Here is a 19,943-nt window from a genome sequence, read left to right as displayed (position 1 = left end):
CACATCTAAAAGTAATTTAAAACCTTTAGGACATTTAGATCAGGGGTCAAAGGCTATCTGTAGCACCTCTGAGTGTTTACAGTGTGATGTAGGAGGATATCTAAGGCTATTAGGCCTCACCCAGGAAGTTTCATTCACCTGCTCCACAAAGGAGAGGCATCCTAGTTTTGAATCATGGGAAGAAAATCCAGTGTGTCAGGTTCCACAGCTGCGTGACCATTTGTTTGTATGAAGATTCTTGCCAACACTGAGGGTGTCTTCTTACACCTTGGCAAACATCAAACCACTTTTATTGCCTTTTATAGATATAGGTCCACAGGGACAATTTGTTCTTAGATCTGCATACCTGGTTTTTTTTTTTTTTAATTATCGTTTTGCCTTTCCAGCTACTTACTCTTTCTTCCTATAGAGAAACTGCTGCTATCTGCCTTCCTGGTTTCAGGTGAGGAGTCTGAATTGTGGGTATTGTAGTCTCTGGCCTTTGGAGTTTCTGGTTGGGCATCTTGGCGCCACACTGGGAGGACTTCAGGTCCCAGCTGACTCCCTAAGCAGCAGTTCATGTGAGGCACACAGAACAAGGCAAGCTTGGAGAGAGTCTTTGGTGCTGGTGGAGTGACTTCCATTCAATAAGATAATGTTCCTGAACTGAAACAGCTGGGGTTCATTTCCACAACTGTAAGTGTTGTTTTGAATAATTAATATACTGGGGAAGTAGATTTAAAAAGTGCCAAAAGGTACAAACTTTCAGTTATAGAATAAAAAAGACCTGGGCTGTAATGTACACATGGTGAGTGTAGTCAATGATACTGTTCTGTGTATTTGAAAGTTATTAAGAGAGTAGACCTTAAAAGTTCTCATCACAAGAAAAATCATTTGCAACTGTGTGATGATGGATATTAACTACTGTGGTGATCATTTCACAATTTATATAAATTGAATTATTATGTGGTGCACATGAAACTAATATAATGTTCTATATAAATTGTACCTCAATAAGAATTAATAAACTTTCTACTAGTGATATATACTATCATTAGGAGATTGTGTCATTTCCAACACAGCTGAACAAGTGAAGTGCTGCTTTCTTGAACCCTGCTTGGAAAGGAAAAAGGAAAGGTAACTGATATTACCTTTGTAATATCACCTTTGTGAGTTTAAGGGACATGGCTTAGAATAAACTTAGAATAGCATACCTTGAGGCATGATATCCAATAAAATAGATTGAAGGAAGATGTGCCACACAAAGTCAAATACCAAAACATCACTCTGATGTGCTTCAAGTTTGTAGATGCCAGAAAACCTCTGAAAATTTTAAATACTTCAAAAATCAACCAGGTGTGTTAAAAAGACTGTGAGCAGTAAAGTTGGGTAAAGCTGGTTTTGGTGGTTCCCACTGCTTATTCAAGATGTGACCTTTGGCAAGATGTTTCGCCCCTTGAATTCCAGTTTCCTCAGTACTGAAGTTGGCATTAACCCTACATCTCTGAGCTAATAAAATGAAATTAGTGTATTGCAGTAAGAGATGTAGAATATAACTGATACTTCTCCCTAATTATTCAGCATGTTCCAATTACACTTGAAAAACAGATTAATAAGAAAACATTATACGACTTCTATTATATGTGGTATCCAGTAGTCAAACTCAGTGAAACAGTGACGGGGCTGGAAGTTTCCAGGGACTAGCAGGAGGGGGAAATAAGAAATGTTTAATGGTATATAGTTTCAGTTCTGCAATTTGAAAACATTCCGGAGATTGACTGCACAAAAAACATAAGTATACTTAACACTAAAAGTACATTGAAAAATAGCTAAGATAGTGAAGTAAAAAAAATAAATTTCCCCACAATTAAAAAAGCAGACCAAAAATCAGGTGTCCATGACTCCTTCAAAAATACTTCAGACCATTTTTGCCAGAGCATCTTTCAGAGAGCCTAATTTTAGGGTTGGTATTGGACCACCTATGTTATTGTCTGGGTTTTACATAACAATTAGTTGCAATAATGATGCATGTATGGTATATTCTGGAAGTTATCTCTGATGTCACTGAGATGTTTTTATACCCTTCTTAAATAATTACATGATTATCTGCAATTAATTATGTAATTTTTATGAAATTATTGTTAGTGAGGTTACATTGGTTTGTAATACTGTCTGTGTTTTAGGGATATAATTTCATACCTCTTCATATAGCTTTTGCTCATCGATTCCCCCTTTATAATATTGATTTTTAATATGATTTCATGAGTACTATAAGAATCTAGGAATTATGCTGTCATAATTGTTAGTTAAAACTTATTTGAAAATTTTACCTGCAATGCAAATATATAATTTACTGTTTTCTCACTTTTTCATTATATTTTTAAGATTTATTTTTATTTGTTTATGCCTACAAGAACTGGGGTATAAAAATAAAGATGCAGGGGGTGAGAGGATTCTCCAGAGACAGATTGAGAAGCAGAACAAGAGGAACAGTAGGACTGAAATACACTGCTGAGGGGAGCAGTGAGCTAGACAGGAGAGGTCTGCTGTGCCATGTGGTTCAGCTCTCTGGTTGGGGATGGAACTCATGCTGCAGTGGCTGGTGATAACTTGATAGCACTGAGACCTAAAGCCCATGCCACCAGAGAGGCCCATGGAAACATATATATATATTTTTTAAAGATTTATTTATTTGTACATACAGAACTGGGGTACAGGCCAGAGGCTCAGGGTGGCGAGAAGCTTCACCAGAGACAGAGTGGGGAGCAGAACAGGCAGATCCACGAAGTACACTGCTGAGGGGAGCAGCGGGCGGGTCAGGAGAGGTCTGCCACGCCATGTGGCCACCTCCGGGGCAGGCGGGAATCGAACTCATGCGGAAGTGGCTTTAGCGTCTCAGTTCAGTGCTTTAACCTGCTGCGCCACCAGGGAGGGCTGGAAACATATTTTTAATGTGTCTGTATCTTAGCAGTAATAAAGACAGGAGCTGTTAAAGACCATCTTATCTCACCACTGTTAATTAATTTGGAAGGCAAAAGACAATTTGGAATTATTTTAAAATAATTCCTGTTATTGTTAAATTTTTCAAAAAGCATTTCTTAAAAGGCTACAAGTGTGCTTAGATGTCCATTAAGACTAAGTATTTGATGATAGCTGAAGGTAATAATAACCAGTATTTGTGATAGGTGTGCAAAGTTTTGCATGTCATATGTCATATAAATGTGAATCCTTCAGGAACTACGCCAGCAAGCCCACGGTAGCCTCAGAATGAAAACAAAGAAGGAAAGCTGCAGAAGCATCTGATAAATACACTATAGTACTTAAAATGGCGATGCTGCTTTTTGAGGATGAATGTCATTTGTGGACTGTATTCTGTTGGTAGTGTTCTTTATTCCTTTAACAATTACTTCAGGAAGTCCTCCGTGTTTTCTTCCTGGGTTAGGCCTTAGGGTTAAAGAACATTCAGATATAGCCCTTGAGGGGATCTTGGTTTCCTAGAAGAGATCCGTGCTCATAAATTCCCTGAAGGAATGACGTACTGCATTCAGTATATCATTCAATCATGTCATTTGTGATATTCCTCTTCATTAATTACTCTCCTTAGAAAGTGTGATAAATCTTTGCTTGAACTGTAATCACTGGACACCAACAACAATAATGTATATTAGTCAATCAAAGCACAGTGTAGTGACTTCCTAAAACACAGAAGAGACATGTATCCAGAATGTCAGAAATTGGCTGAAAATCAAAGTGTACTGTGGGACGTGGTGGAGCCTTAACCAGTCCTGGAGGGATGTTAGTTGAAATAGTGAGAAAAAGGTGAAAAGAGTATCTCATCTAAGTAACATTTCCCAAATTTTGTGCGGATGAAATGGTTTAGACTATGTATGGGCTACACAGTCAATAACACTAAGGTATACAGTGGGAATGCCAGTGTGTTTTTTAAATTACTTTCAATTCTTCAAAGGAAAAGTTTTGTGGTTTCTATGACTTTAAAATTCTTCTAACACTTGTTTAATTATCCTTTATAATGTTAATGGAGTAAGTAATAGTCTCACTGATTTTAGCAGCCAAAATGTGTTTATAATTTAATATCTTTCAGAATAAATGGTTGGTTCTAATTCTTGAATATTGTGAATACTACTGCTACTTTCCTGAGTTAATATCATCATGGTTTCCCTGCTTGGTTCATTCCTTCCCTGTTTTCTTCAGGTGTTTCATCTATGATTTCTGTTTACTTAACTGTGCCCCACAATTTTCTTACTCTTTTTATCCTTGTGAATTTTTAAAAATTGTATTGTTCTTATTGAGGTGGTGTCGGTTTGCAACACTGTATGTAATTTAAGGGTATAGGCACGCACCTCTTCAGAGGCATGTTACTACACCATGCTCACCGCCAAAACACCAATAAGTCCTCCACCAGAGGTCACTGGATTCCCTCCTCCCCACCTCTTCCTCTAGTAACCTTTATCTTGCAGTAAGATTTATAAGGTTTGTTTTAGCTTTGTTTTGTGTATTCCTTTGATTTGTTTTTTTATGTTTTACATGTGAGTGAAACCATCCAATATTTATCATTCTCTTTCTAACTTATGTTGCTTAGAGTAATTTGTTGCAGTTCCATATACCTTGTCACAGATCGTAAGATATTTTGCTTTTTTAGCTTGACTCCAAGGGGACTTGCGTGCCAAACCTGGGACCATTAAGAAGCTTCGAAGATGAGCAATGAATTGGGTTCTCTCTGCTTCTCTTCACTCACATGACCACTTTCCTAGTTCAGCACCCTGTCATTTTTTCCTTGCCTTTAGTTCTATTCTACCGTTTACTGTGCATTTTTCTTAAAATACAATGAGAAGGGTATTGCCATTTCCATAATTTACTCTCTTCTATATCTTCTTTCTTTTAGGCTAAAGCTCCAAATTCTCCATGGTTTTTCATCATGTCACTTAGGACAGCACACTGCTGCTGATCTTTCCCTCTTGCCAATTACACAGTCCTGCTACCTCTGCCCCACCTTACTGCTTCAGGGCCCCACCTTCCTGAGCTAGGTGTTGCTTCCAGAATGAGCCATTCTCATTCCTGTTTCCACATTCTGTATGTCCTTCTCTTTTTTCCTGAAGGACTTGTTGCCTTTCTTCTCCTTCTAAGCTTGTCTGAAACTGACAGTTGGACTCCGATAGTAACTTCTAGAACCCACTTCATAAACTACATGATACCATGGAGCAGACAACCTGAAGGTCCTTTCCTGCACCTTGTATAGCATGATCCACATTCATTATTCTCCAATTTTAATTACAGATTGTATCAACCTTCCTGTGGGTCTAAGTAATGTCTATCAAGATTGTCTTTTTGTTTGAGTCATCAGTTCAAACAACATGGTGCTGCTCCTCTCTCTCAAATATACATGGATTTTTAATCAAGAAACATAGACATAAATTCTATTTTACCAAGTAATACCCAGAAATCTTTGAAGACTTTAAAAAAGAGAGATAATCAACTGCTTGAATAGACTTAGACTAACACTTCCCTGGGTGTAGAGTGATACTAAAACATTCAACAATAGGCATGATGTAGTCACTAACTTATTAAAAAGGATGCTGCCTAGTACATAGAACCTGAATGTTCTTGTGGAATATCCAGTCTGCCTTGGAACAGAGGATTAATGTAAAAACCTTGCCTGGCTTTATGAATTTACACTGGTTTTTATAAATAGCACCAATGTTTGTAGGCTGTGATGTGAGAGATTTTTTAGGAGCCTACCAATGCATCATGTTGTCACAAATGGTGAGTTTTATCTTTTTTAATAACTGAGTTTATTCCATTGTGTATCTTGAACCGCACAACTGTGTTTCAGATCTATGTTATGTCAATAGTTTGGCTGCTGTAAATAGTGCTGCAGTGAATATGGGAATACAAGTTTCCCTTCAAATTAGTGTCCCTGTATTCTTCAGGTAGATACCTAGAGTAGAATTACTGCATCATATGGTGGATCCATTTTCAATATTTTGAGAAACCACCACACAATTTTCCATAGGGTCTGAACCAGTCTATAGTTCTACTAACTGTGTCTTCTTGTATCTCCACATCCTTGCCAACACTTCTTTCAGGTCTTTCTGGTATGAGCCATTCTCACAAGTGTAAGGTGATATCTCATTGTGGTTTTGCCTTGCATTTTCCTGATGATAAGTGTTGAGGGGCATATTTGCATGTGCCTGCTGGCCATGTGTATGTTCTCTCTGGAGAAGTGCCTATTCATCTTTTCTGCCTATTTTTTTGATTGACTCATTTGTTTCTTATCCCAAGCAGGGCCTTCTTATTGTGTTAATGTCTGAAGCACCTGTCTTGCATTACATCTTTAAAGTATTTTGTAACATCTAATAATTTAGAAAATCCTTTCTCTGTGTGATCTTCATATCATGTGTCTTTTAAAGATTTATTTGTTTATGAATACAAGAACTGGGTTGTAGGCCAGAGGTGCAGGGGTGTGCGAGGGTTCACCAGAGACAGAGTGGGGTGCAGAACAGGCAGACCTACTGAAATAAACTGCTGAGGGGAACAGCTGGCAAGACAAGAGAGGTCTGCTGCACCATTAGGTTCCCCTCCATGGCCAGGGATTCAACTCGTGCCACAGAGGCTGTAGATAGCTCATAGTGCTGTGCTTTAACCCACTGCACCACCAAGGAGAGCCCATTAGTATCATGTTTTTATAGACAAGGGGTTTATTTATTCCTCCCCTTTTTCATGCATGCTAATTCAAAAAAAATTTTTAGTCCTATTTTGTCACCCATATGCAAGATTTATTTTATATCAACTTTCTTTCATATCAGTTTGTTTATGCCTATTGGATTTATTCTACTGATTCAATTAATTGGATACTACATTTGTAATTTGACTTACAAATCTTGCATCATGGCAACTGGGGAGATTAAAAGTAGGGCTAAGATTTTATTGAAGAACTCCAGAATGGAGGCTAAGTCTAGGGAATCACTTCAGCCTATCAAGACAGGATTGAATAATTAAAGGGTGGGCCTGGATGAAATGTTTACTTCTCTGAATAATACTTGAATATTTACAATGGCCCATTGATCCTCCTCTTTGCCACTGGCCCACTAGGAGAGCAACACCCATTAAACTTGAATTTTTGCAAGCCTGCTTTGTTCATTGTTTATATCCCAAAGTAGCATGATACATTTGATTTTTTGTCCTTCTTGATCTCCCATGTTGCCTTTGGATCCACTCCCTACTTCTGGTCCTGAAAAGTCCCTGGGACTTTACCAGGCACTAGTTTAATTAGTGCTAGGTTTTTCCCAGTTCTCAATAAAAGGGAATCAGACATTGCCTTGATCAATATCTTTTGGCAATGGTTTACTTCTATTCCCAACACTCTTCTGTACTCCAGAAAATGAAACCCTCAGGAACCTCCAAATATATATTATCTCCCTGAGATCTCTTTGCTAATCCTTTAGACATTCCTGTTATTCCCTTCTCTACCAGGATGAGTCAGTATGAAAATTGGAAGACAGTCTGCCCTTATGACTTTGCTGTTTATGGATTTCATTCACCACTAAGGAGTGGTGTTTCTTATAGCACTTGAATTTGCTTCTATTGAAATGTTTTTTTTTTAAGTAAATGTTTCTTTAAAATAAATTGTGTATATACTTTGGTGGGCAAGAAAAAAAATCAGTATATTCTAAATAATAAAAATGAAAAGAATCAATAGATGGTAGCTTGTAAGCATTTCTCCTAAAAGTCATGATGTTCACCTACTGTTAGATGATTGAAATCTGATTAAAACTTTTTTATCTCTTCTGAAATTGAGTGTCAAGATTCATTAATTTGAAAATTTGCAGATCAAATATGAATGTTTAGACAGTATATTCAAAGTTTGCCTAATTTTTGTACATCACACAATTACATTTTCCTTTCTTAAATTTATCTAGAGATATTTATAAAATAAAAAATACTCCTGAGTTCCCAGTTTTGCTGGTAGTGTGTATAGAACACTTTAGTAGGTTTTAATAAAACAGAATAGATTTCATCATCATCAAGTGTATTGTCAACAATCAAAGTCAGCTCAACATTTAAAAATTCCCAGTAAAGAAAAAACAAAATATCACTAAGATTCCATAGCATATTTACCTTCACTAAGTTTATTTAATATTCAAAAAACAAATGTAGATCTGTGCAATTCTTTACTCAGAAGATCAAGCAATTTAGATTCACAGATTTGCACAGGAAATTGAGAAGGCACAGACCAGCTGCAAACAAACCTGCAAAGAAAAGGGATAGATCTAGGAGGAGGGAAAAAGTGACAAAATAAGTTTTACCTTATTAATTTTAAGAAAATCTTAAATCATTAATCTTTAACCATTAACAAAATTCTAGATCATACACCTTTTCAGATACCACAATTTTAAGTCAGAATTGGGGCTGACTTTCCCCCCAGGCTTTCTATTGTGAAAAAAATTAGTATCTAGAAAGCAAGAAACCTGAGATTTTGTGTTGAACTGATCGCCAATGAAAAAAGTGTATTTAGATAACTCACAGCTTTAATGTGTCAGTTTCTATATTTAAAAAAGATGATTACTGAGTAATTGGTAGTATCAAATATTGACCACCTCACTGTCTGTGTTTCCAGAGATTTTCATTGTAGTGAAAGGGTAGCTATCAGGTAAAGGTGGTGGACTTATCTTTCAATCAGATTTATTTTGCTCTTATTTATTTGTTACCAAACTGCATTTATTTAAGCTTTAGGCATTAATCAATTTTAAGAAATTGTTTCTTCACACAAAAGAATTGTGTTCTCAGCCATGATTGAAATCGTTAAATTATTGCTAATGTCTTTTCAGCTCTAAATGTATTAATGCTACTATATGTCACACACAGCACACACCTTTACATATAGACCCACCACATTGTTACATATTTGCATCCTGCCTTTTCCTTAATTACAAAAATACATGCACAATATAATTGAAAATCCAAGCCTACATATAATTCACAAGGTATGGTGGGGTTGGGGGAGCAGATTCATTATATTAAACAAAATCCAGGGATGAAGAAAGATACTGCAAATGCACAAAAGACTAACTAAGCTTCCCCAGGAATCTAGGTAAAACCAAAAGCATGAGGGTATACTGGTTTCTAAATAAACAAAAAACAAGAGGAGGAAGATAACCTTTCTACCCACAATCTCTGAGCATAATTTGATAAAACATAGCTTTATATGAGGGACATTGAATATAGTGGGTAAGCTTCATGATTATACTTTTAACAAAACAGAGAGACATTCTGTATATGGTAACATCTCATCTTTACTATGAGTAAAAATGAAGAGACTAGTGCTAACCCGTCACCCTTCAGAGGCAATTTTTGTAGGAGGTTGTAGTAATATGCTTCACTTGTAGAGCTACCTTTTAATTGGAATTGATTTAGGGATAAAACTAGAAGAATTGTATGTTGTGAATGGTTCATAGGTCCCTTTTTAGTACTGGAATGGCTTTTAATGAAAGCTACAGAGTAGGCAATTTTAAATTCACATTAGGAGGGCCTATCTGAAAAGCAGGCGTGTTGATTGTTCTTGAATATTGCAAAATGATGTTTTATGTGGAAATAAAGTTTCTGACTTCACCTTGCCACTGGACCTCAGCCAGGAGAGCCCAGAGACTGTACTGGCTTTCAGCTGGGACCAGGTTGAGTCAGGTGTGAATTTTTCAGGGTACATTAAAAAGAAAGAGAGCTATTAAGTAAGGCTCTTTAAACTTGCTGTGGAATCAGATTAAAATGTCTCCTCTTCCTCTCCCCCCAGCCCCTAGTGTTTCTCTCTAATGAAAACTTAATTAAAAAACAAAACAAAACAAAACAAAAAAACCATGGAAGTGAGCCATCATTTTGTTTACTGTTTTCTAAGTTAGGAGAAGAAAAGCTATGTGCCCTGCTTTCTGTCACTGCTTGTCTGTGATAACCTGGCGTCCTTTTCAGTTTTTTTCTATCATCTGAAATTTTATCACTGGAAGTATCTGATTGAAAAATTATGATACAACAAAGAGATACAATTCCTTCTGGGTAGCATGGCTTCTGAAGTTCTCCACTCCTTAAATGGAACTGTTTCCTTTGTGTACAGAGGCAGATGATGATGACAGGCGTTTGGTGAGCACATCTTGAACAGCCCTCATTTTTCAGATGGAGATATGCAAGTTCTCAGAAAGCAAGGAGTCAGTGAAGGTCATAAAACTGGCTGATGATGAACCCAGACCTAGTTCCAGATCTTGCTATTTCTGTTCTAACTTCTCCACACTATCAGAAAACTTATCACAGTAAATACTGTTCTCTTTAAACATGTCTGCAGACATGGGCCTGAATGCGGGCACATACTTTCTTGCGTAAAGCTAGTAAATGGGGTGGAAAACAGAATGGGTTCTTTGATTTCTGGCTCCAAACAGTTTTACTTTGCCAAAAAAGGGAATAGAAAGAAGCCAAACTTCCCCCAGAGTCTGAATTTACCTTTCTAATGACAAGTTTATTGCTCCACAATACATTAAAAAAAAAAGTGAGAAGTGACCCTGCAACACTCAGCCTGCCCTCCCTAACTTGGCCATTACAGTAATTGCCTTAATTTAGCTGCAGAATTTACAGGATATCTCCTGTAAAACCTCAGAAACTGAATTGTGATAGAGCTTGTATCAGTTGCCAATAACTAATGGGATGCAATCTAGATGAGAAATGTGCATTAAAAAAATAAAGACAAAGCTCTATCTTATGATCATCAACTCAGCGTAACTTTTCACTTCTCCAAATTTCCTTCCAGTTTTTATTTTTAATACATGCATCTTTATACTTGCAGTTGTAGTTTATATAAACTTTTAGGATTAGGTTTTTCATCTAAATATAAAGAGTATCTCATGACTTTTTACTTTGTAATTATTTTTTAAAAGATTACATCATGCCCTAAATTGAAAGTTTATAATTTGTTCAATTATTCATCCCTTCCAGAACATTTGGATCATTTTCAGTTTATATTCCTATTATATGTAATGCTCTAGTAGTTTGATAAACATAGCTGTTCCCCTTCTTTTTTTTGAAAAAAATATTTATGCATATAGAACTGGGGTACGGCCAGAGGTACAGGGGCCGTGAGAGGATTCACCAGAGACAGTGGGGAGCAGGACAAGCAGATGAAGAAAGTACACTGTTGAGGGGAGCAGTGGGCAAGACAGAAGAGGTCTGCTGTACCATGTAGATCAGCTCCAGGGCAGGGGATCAAACTCAAGATGAGAAGGCAGTGGCTAGCTTGCAGTGCTGTGTCCTAACCTGTTGTGCCTCTTCTATTTGAATTATTTTCATGGAGAAAATACGAATTACTGAGAAGGGTGTAAAGAGTATTATGGTTATTAATGCATATCCCTCAGGACCAGATGCTATTTTATGGGGCCTAAAATTTATACCAGTTGAGGCAGGGGGCTCTGTGAGAAATAGAATACAAAATTACACATGAAAATTGTTATAGTTCCTGCCAGTGCCTTGAACAATCTCACAACAAGGGACCATAAAATCAACATGCATCGAGTTCACATTGTCAAAGACAATAATGATTTTTCAAATACAATAATAATTTTCAATTCCATATTAAGCTATGTGACTAGTTCTTCAATGATGCTTCATGAGAACTGTGATTTGTGATTTAATTACTTTAGCCACATAACCTGGTTACATGGCTAGTTTGTTGTAGCATGCATGCCTTTGCCTCTTAGAAAGACCATGTTCTATTGTCTCTATGCAACAAACTATCTCAAAATTTTGTGGCTCAAAACAATCCATTGTTTCATCATGTCGCACAATTTGATAGCTGTTTTAGGTAGAGATTGGCTGGGTGTTCTATTCATCAAAATATAGATTGTGGATCTCAGCTTGCAGGTGAGCTGATCTATCTAGACGGAGGAAAAGGACTTCATGTTCATGTCTGGCATTCTGCAGAGGGTGACTTGAAGTCAGGATTCAGTTGGGACTGTGAACCTGAGCACCAGTAAGAAGTGTCCCCATCATGATGGCCTCAAGAATCAGGGACTTTTTTCATGGCAGCTGGTTTTACTCAGAACAACTTTTTTTTTTTAATAATATTTTATTTTTATATCATTTTGTACCTGTTTCCATCTCAGTTGTAATCCCTATGATTTTCCCATCACCAAATCACCTCTGTGCCATCACATACCAGTGTCACAGTGTCACCCCCCCCCCATTTTTTATCCCATTCCCTACTCCACCCCTGTAAAATGTCTCTGGTATATAGTTGTTAAGTATTATTCTCCCTCACCCTCCCCTCCCTTGGTCCTTAATACTCCTGCCATGAGTGAAACCATCTGGCATTTTTCTTCCAAATAACTATTTTTTAAGAGACCTGAGCAAAAGCGGTAAGATCATTAGTGATCTAGACTTATCAATGCTTGTGTACTTGTTTCTCTGTGTCCTATTAGTTCAGAAAATCACTAAGATCATTGTAGATTCCAGGGGACTATCAGAGAGAGGACAATAAAGGATTGAACTAGAGGTTCAATGTACCATTGGCTAGTCAATTTTCCTTAATTATGACTTCTTGCATAAATTGTTCAGCATCATCATTTATTGAGTTTCAGCAAAATCATAAAGGTTTATGTGAAACATTAACATGCCAGTAAGAAAAGATGTTTTGTAATTCGCATAAGCCTAAATGTACCTTTATAAAAGTTGAAAATCTTTTTTTTTTTTTTAAGGTTTATTTATTAGTACATACCGAACTGGGGTTGTAATCCCTATGGTTTTCCCATCAGAGGTGGGAGATGCAGAGAGGTGCAGAAGTGCAGAGAGGATTCACCAGAGATAGAGTGGGGAGCAGAACAGGCAAATCGTCAAAGTACGCTGTTGAGGGGAGCAGCAGGCAGGTCAGGAGAGGTCTGCCATGCCATGTGGGTCACCTTTGTGGGTTCAGCAGGGATTGAACTCATGAGGACGTGGCTTTAGCTTCTTAGTGCTGTGCTTTAACCTGCTGCGCCACCAGGGAGGGCCCTGAAAATCATTTCTTAATAGCAGACTTAAAATCACTATCTTATATATTGCCTATTGTACATAATGTTTTTGTTTTCTATTTCTAGCTTTTAAATTCATTTGTGTGCTCATTCACTCCTTTGGTAACTTGATAAAACAAGGTACCAATTTCTTATTAGTACATTTAGGTATAGTTAAATAAATGTGATAGAAAAATTGGCATAGAAGATAGGAAGTGTGCCAACCATTTGCCCTCCGCCTTCATTTCTTCCCTTCAGTGCCATTTGACATACTGTATTTCTGATACTCCACAGATTACCTTTCCAGGCTTCATTCCCAGCACGATTCCAGTCAATTTTTTCCAATAAGAGATCCTGGCACAAGACTGAGAAATGAAGGAGGGGGGAAAGTGACTCACTTCCTGTTTTCAACTTTTGGACCTCCATCCACAGCAGAAACAAGTGCTGGACTCCTGCATACTCTGTCCAGCGAGTGCCCACAGCACTTTTTTTCCTAGGCTCCAACACCGCCACCTCAGCTACTCAGCACCTGCCAAGTAACTTTATCAGCACCTTACGCAGAGTCCCTTAGTTGCCTCAGCTCTTGCTGAATGCACCTCTTCACACTTCCAGCACTTATTCCACAGGGTCCCTTGTCTTCCAGCTCCCATTACACAGTCTGTTGCCTCCAGACTCATGTGCCACAAGCTTCATCCCAGCTATCCAAGCACCTACTTCATGGCACCTTTCTATAGTTCAAGTATTGCCAAGGAAGGTGGGAGGGAGGTCCCTGCTGGTGTTTCTAGGATCTTCTGAGGCATCCCAGAAATTCATTAGCAAGCAGGCTTCAGGCATCCACCACCTCTTCCTCCCTTTTGTTTCTCAGGCCTTGAGGATGACAGCTGCTGCTTTCTTTCTTTCTTTCTATTTAAAGATTTCTTTATGCATAAAGAACTGGGGTACAGGCCAGAGGTACAGGGTCAGTGAAAGGATTCACCAGAGACAGAGTGGGGAGCAGAACAGGCCCACTGACAAGTACACTGCTGAGGGGAGCACGGCCACATGCCGTGCCATGTGGGTCACGTCTGGGGTGGAGATTGAACTCATGCTGAAGTAGCTTTAGCTTCCTAGTGCTGTGCTTTAACCAACTGTGCCACCAGGGAGGGCCCCACATCTGTCTAATTGCAAGGCCTGCATTCTTTTCATTGCACCCCAGTGCCTCTGAAAGTGCCCAGAGCACTTTCTGACAAGAGTAATGCAAATCACTGTGTTACTGCTAGTAATTTGCAGACGTGGGAGGAAAAGCCCACTGAGGGATTGGTCAAAGTAGTGTAGCTGGTGTAACAGAATGGTGAGAAAGCCATTCATGCAGTGTTAGAGCTTTGTTTTCCAAGTTTTTAATACTTTCTCTCTCTCTCTTTTTTATAAGCTGTGTGTACGTAGTACCAGTTGCATTACACAAAGAATGACTGTATTTTCACAAATCAGAAAGCAAACATTACTGGGAATGATACTCATTTTTCTTATATGTGTCAAATTGAATTTTGTAACAGCAAAAGTTACAGAATATGTTCATGGATCATTCTGTCATTAACAGTTCATTGGCAGGTTCTCAAAATGAAAACATGGGTTATTATTAGGAAAACAACTTATGATGAAAGCTTTGCTTTTCTCTTGTTTGATGAAAACCAACAGCTAGGTTTTGTTGTTGCATTTTGAAGCCATGAACTGTCCCAGAATTTTCATGCTTCAGGTTACTATGGCAAAGGGCATGGTCAACTCCTCATTGAACAAAATGGTCAGCATGGATGTTTGTGAGTTATGCCTTGACCCACGTACATTTGTCACTTCTGCAAAATTTGCAATAAGGAATCTAAGTCAACGTCATGGTCCAATAATAATGTATTACTTGTTACTTTATATGCTATATAAATGCTAAATAATTGAAATAGTAAGACTCAAAATGTTTTTCATGAAGAGAGTTAAGAGAAAAATCATTCAAATTAATTAATTTGCTGTAATTCAACTGGCAAAAATGATATGTATACTTATATTTGAACTAGCATATAATGTGGTCCTGATTTTGTTTTTCACCACCTTACATCTGGCACTGTAGCAATAAAATGTCAGATTGAATACTTTTTTTCTTTCTTTAGAGTACCATTTACTTATAGTTATCCCATATCCTAGATGCTTTTTCTTTTATGGTAAGTCATTTTGGAATACAAAAAATAACACAGTCAAGCTAATAATTTATGTACAAATATGAGTTAGTCATTTCTTATGACTATTGGTAACCAAACCAGGTCAGAGTGAGCTATTCAATTTTCACAGAATGAGATTTTAGATATAAAGACTAAAGAGAATCCAGAAGTTTAGTAGCTCTCAACTGTATGAATCTGAAGAAAAATGAGGAGACTAAAAATGTTTGTGATTGTTGGGCTACTCACTTAATTTTCTAGTATATCATAGATTGTAATATAGATTGGAAGTTAAAATAATTGAAAAGAAAGAAATCTTTTCAATTAAAAGAATAGGCATCTCATACCTTTTCTAGATGTCTCTGTCTTTTTCTCTCTGGTCTAGAACTAATGAATTGTGGAATTTAAATAAGTTACTTATTGGTTAGTCTTCCCAGAGCTTTCACTGTGACTGGTATTTCTGTCAAGACGTTGTTCATGTAAACTACCTATAAGCCAGATCTGCAGTAGATTTGTAAATGACATAGAAGTTCACAAACTTCCACTGATTAATTGTGCAAACAAACTTTTGGTCTATTGTTCCAGCTTCTCTTTTTAATATTTACAGAGAAATGCATTTGGAATGCACTCCATAAATATGTATTGAGCACCTATTATGTACCAGAAATTGTTGTAGGTTCTAGGGATGTGAGAGTAAACAAAATATATGATGATACTTATATTCTGGTGTGAAGAAAATAGGATATAACAAAATAAATCCAATAGGCCCTCCCTGGTGGCGCAGCAGGTTAAAGCACAGCACTAAGAAACTAAAGCTACTACAGCATGAGTTCGATCCCCGCCTGCCCAGGAGGTGACCACATGGCGTGGCAGACCTCTCCTGGCCCGCCCGATGCTCCTCTCAGCAGTGTACTTCAATGATCTGCCTGTTCTGCTCCCCACTCTGTCTGTGGTGAAGCCTCTCACCACCCCTACACCTCTGGCCTGTACCCCAGTTCTGTATGCATAAATAAATAAATCTTTTTAAAAAAATAATATCAAAATAAATCCAATATATGTACTTCATGTTAGATGTTTTACATGGTATGAAGAAAAATAAGAAATGAAATAAGAAGAATGTCAAATTGTTGTTAAATTTAAATAGGGAGACCAATAAGACTTCATTAATGAGGTGGTATTTCAGTAAATATTAAAGATGTAAGGGAGTTATCATAGATATTTGGGGAAAGAGTATTTTAGGCAGAGAAAATGGCAAGTGTAAAACCTGGAAGCAGGACTGTGTCTGGTGTGTTTCAGTAACAGCAGTTAAGGCTGGAGTCATGAGAGGAAAAAGAGTACTAGAAGATGATCTTAGATAGGAATCAGAGCCAGCTGGTATAGAATAGGGCCACACAGGTCCTATGATTTCGGGTCCTATGATTTCAGCCAGGTGTGGTTCCAACTAGTTGGTAGAAGAAAGTTGTTGAATTTTTAATAGATTGTTAAATGACATTTGAGAAGGTAACTATAATGACTGTCCTTATAACTTAGACCATGACTTGAAGAAGAGAAGGTTTTGGAGGGAGGGACAATGAATATACAGTACATGGATGGGGTTTTGCCCTGTACGGAAAAAGGATTATTGGAATCAGTGATTATCATGACATATTCATTTATATTAAAGTTTATCTCAAAATGAAGAAGAGAGGTTCTTCTTTCTTTTTATTGTTCCCATAGTGGGTCCCTCTTCATTCTGTTTTCTGTACATGTGACCCTTGTTAAAAATTATGTATGGTTTAATCATTAGTACCTGTTTATAAAAATAATAGTTTAATAATAAAGTGATGAGTGCTTTTTAATATTTGGGAAATCTAAGTAAGGAAATCAAAAATAAGCACCAAGCCTTCCCATTTAAACACTGGAAGTATTTTTAAATATTTGATCTAGTTTTCTTTCTCTTACTCTGATTTGAAAAAATATGATAGTGATTGTTCTGTGCATTTGATTTTGAAGCATGTTTAAGTTTTTTTTCATCTTACCATTCTCTTATAAGCATACTTAGCATACTTTCATGAAGATTATCTTGAATGATTATATAATACCCCAAAAGGGGACATTTCATTATTTATTCAGTCTGTCTACATTACAGATTATTTATACTAATTTAATTTGGCATTAAAATTGTACATAAATCAGTGTTAAATATCATTATGCATAGTTTTTGAAAATTTATTTTGATGACCTGAGGATTTTGTTTTTGTTTTTTTTTTTAAGATTTATTTATTTGTGCATACAGAATTGGGGTACAGGCCAGAGGCACAGGGGCGGTGAGAGGCTTCACCAGAGACAGAGTGGGGAACAGAACAGGCAGATCAACGAAGTACACTGCTGAGGGGAGCAGCAGGCGGGTCAGGAATGGTCTGCCACGCCATGTGGTCACCTCCGGGGTAGGCGGGAATCGAACTCATGCAGAAGCGGCTTTAGATTCTCAGTACTGTGCTTTAACCCGCTGCGCCACCAGGGAGGGCCGACCTGAGGAGTTTTTAAAAGTGCTTTTCTTTCAAATAGGATGCTATAAATTCCTCAAACCCATATGTATATATATATATCTATTTGCTATTTATGGTGGCATATATATTTTTTTAATATCTATTTGCTATTGTGGCATAAAGAGGCAATCAGAGTGATGCAATAAAGAGAGAAAAATGGTATTTCAGGTAACATAGAATTTCTTTTTATTAAAAACACCATCTGTTTTAAGGAATATCAAAAAAGGAAAAAAAAATGATAGCATCAATTGCTTACGTGTTACAAATTATTTTATTGAAATAGTTTTGATTTTTAAGGTTATATAGGTTCCAGGCATATAGCATTATCAATCAATATTTGTGTATACAAAGTTATATTCACCTCCAAAAGTCTAGGTTCCATTCTTTACAGTACAATTGACTCATCTTACCAAATTGCCAGCCATTTTCTTCTTCTCTTTAGTAATCACTATTTTGTGATTAAGAAAGGCTAGGGATTTGTTTTTGTTCTGCTTTGTTTGTTCACTTGTTTTGCATATGCATTTTTATTTTTAAGATGTCTTAAAATATAATTATGAAAAACTGTTGGTATGGCAATAGTAATGCCACATAAAATAGAATTCAAATCACAAGGCATTTGTAGGGATAAAGAGAAACACTAGCAAAAAACAAATAAGAAATCCATCAAGAAAAAATAACTTTTATTTACTTATGTGGTCTGAACAACAAAGTCCTGAACCTTACAAAGAAAAAAAGAAAAGTGAATTATAAGAAAAATTGACAATTTCAAAATCATGGTTGGAAATATTTCATATCTAGCAGAAACATAAATCAAACAAATAATTTTAAGGGTCAAGTGTATTTGAGCAATGATTAAAACTTAATAGATAAAAAAATTATGAATACAAATAAAAAGACTGCCTAATATTAGCAAACTTTTCTTTAATTTCAGACATCTGTTTGTGTGTTTCTAATTTTTTTAAAATAAGAAAATGATAATTCACCTTGTGTCACCTAAAACTTTCAAATCCTTTCCTAAAATATGTGACAAAAATGAACTGAGACATACACACTATATATGGCAGTTTATATTCTATTAAAAAGCTAAAACATATTAAAAATTATATTTAGTGTCATTAGCTTCCAAATTTACATTTCTTTATACTATCTTCATTTTAAAATGATTACTTAAGATTCTATTGCTGTACTTATGGGATTGAAAAGAAACTTTGTTTTCTCATGTATTACTTAGCTGAAAATGTTCTTTTGAGTTTGAAGAAATTGTTTTTTTCCCTAAGGAAACATTGATCAAAAAGTTGTAATGAAAGATTTATATATTCTATTAATTTAGATGTTCTTTAGAATATACCCGTATGTATAAATTTACGTGGAAAGCTAGATGTCACTTAGAGCATGAGAAAACTTTCTTTAATTGCCCAAGCTATAGGCAGAAACAAGACTTAGGTTAAAATCAGGCTCTTAAAGCATTTTAGTATCTAGTATGGTCTGTCTCCATGTGGATCTTATCATTTTCTAATAGAATGGACAAGAAAACATCAACTCCCACAAAGCATGCTAAAAGAGACAGTATTTGTCCTTTTGAACTAGAGAAGAACTGGTTTTAGCTGTGATTTCTCTGCTGTGATTTGAACTAGAGAAGAACTGGTTTTAGCTGTGATTTCTCTGCTGTGATTTGAACTAGAGAAGAACTGGTTTTATCTGTGATTTCCCATGCTACTTACCTTAAAAACACCATGCTAAAACAATGTACCAGTAAATGTTTTGCCATTGGAAAGTTTGCCTTGTAGGGATGGGCATCTTGATCCGATTCGTATTTTAGATTTAGAAAAATGTCCAAAACAAAACAAAATGAATATATTCTCATCATATTATGATTTAGTGGTATTATTATCATTTAGTGTTTGTTATGCTTCAGAATAACTTGGGAGTTTTTTTAAATAAAAATCATAATAACTCAGCTCCACTCCATATTCTTGGGAGAAGTTCTGGGCTTCGGCGTTTTTTTAAATTTGTTTTGTTTTTAATTTTATAGATGCCTTTGATGTAAATGAATACTTCAAAACCACCATTTTAACCAAACTGGCAAGAGCAAACGTGCAGTGCACCAGAAATGAGACCAGCACAAAGTTGCAAAAAGCATTTCAGGGGGACCCCCTGACCTGGCACCAGGTGGTGCTGTGGGCACAACTCTGAGCTCCCTTCCACTTTCCCAGCTGACATGA

The 19,943-nt window shown here is 36.6% G+C and overlaps 1 protein-coding gene across 1 annotated transcript in view; it reads left to right on the top strand.

Annotated features, from left to right (window-relative positions):
* Positions 1-621: 621 nt before the first annotated feature.
* The window catches only part of MACC1 (metastasis associated in colon cancer 1), a 49,714-nt gene continuing 30,392 nt past the window's right edge, over positions 622-19,943 (top strand). Inside the window, exon 1 of the mRNA XM_004677125.2 lies at positions 622-675. The gene's annotated coding sequence lies outside the window, so the exon portion shown is untranslated. The remainder of the gene's footprint in view (positions 676-19,943) is intronic.

This window comes from Condylura cristata, unplaced genomic scaffold, assembly GCF_000260355.1.
Source record: "Condylura cristata isolate star-nosed mole 26May11 unplaced genomic scaffold, ConCri1.0 scaffold00005, whole genome shotgun sequence".
NCBI lineage: Eukaryota > Metazoa > Chordata > Mammalia > Eulipotyphla > Talpidae > Condylura > Condylura cristata.
This window is presented reverse-complemented; position numbering and strand designations above follow the sequence as displayed.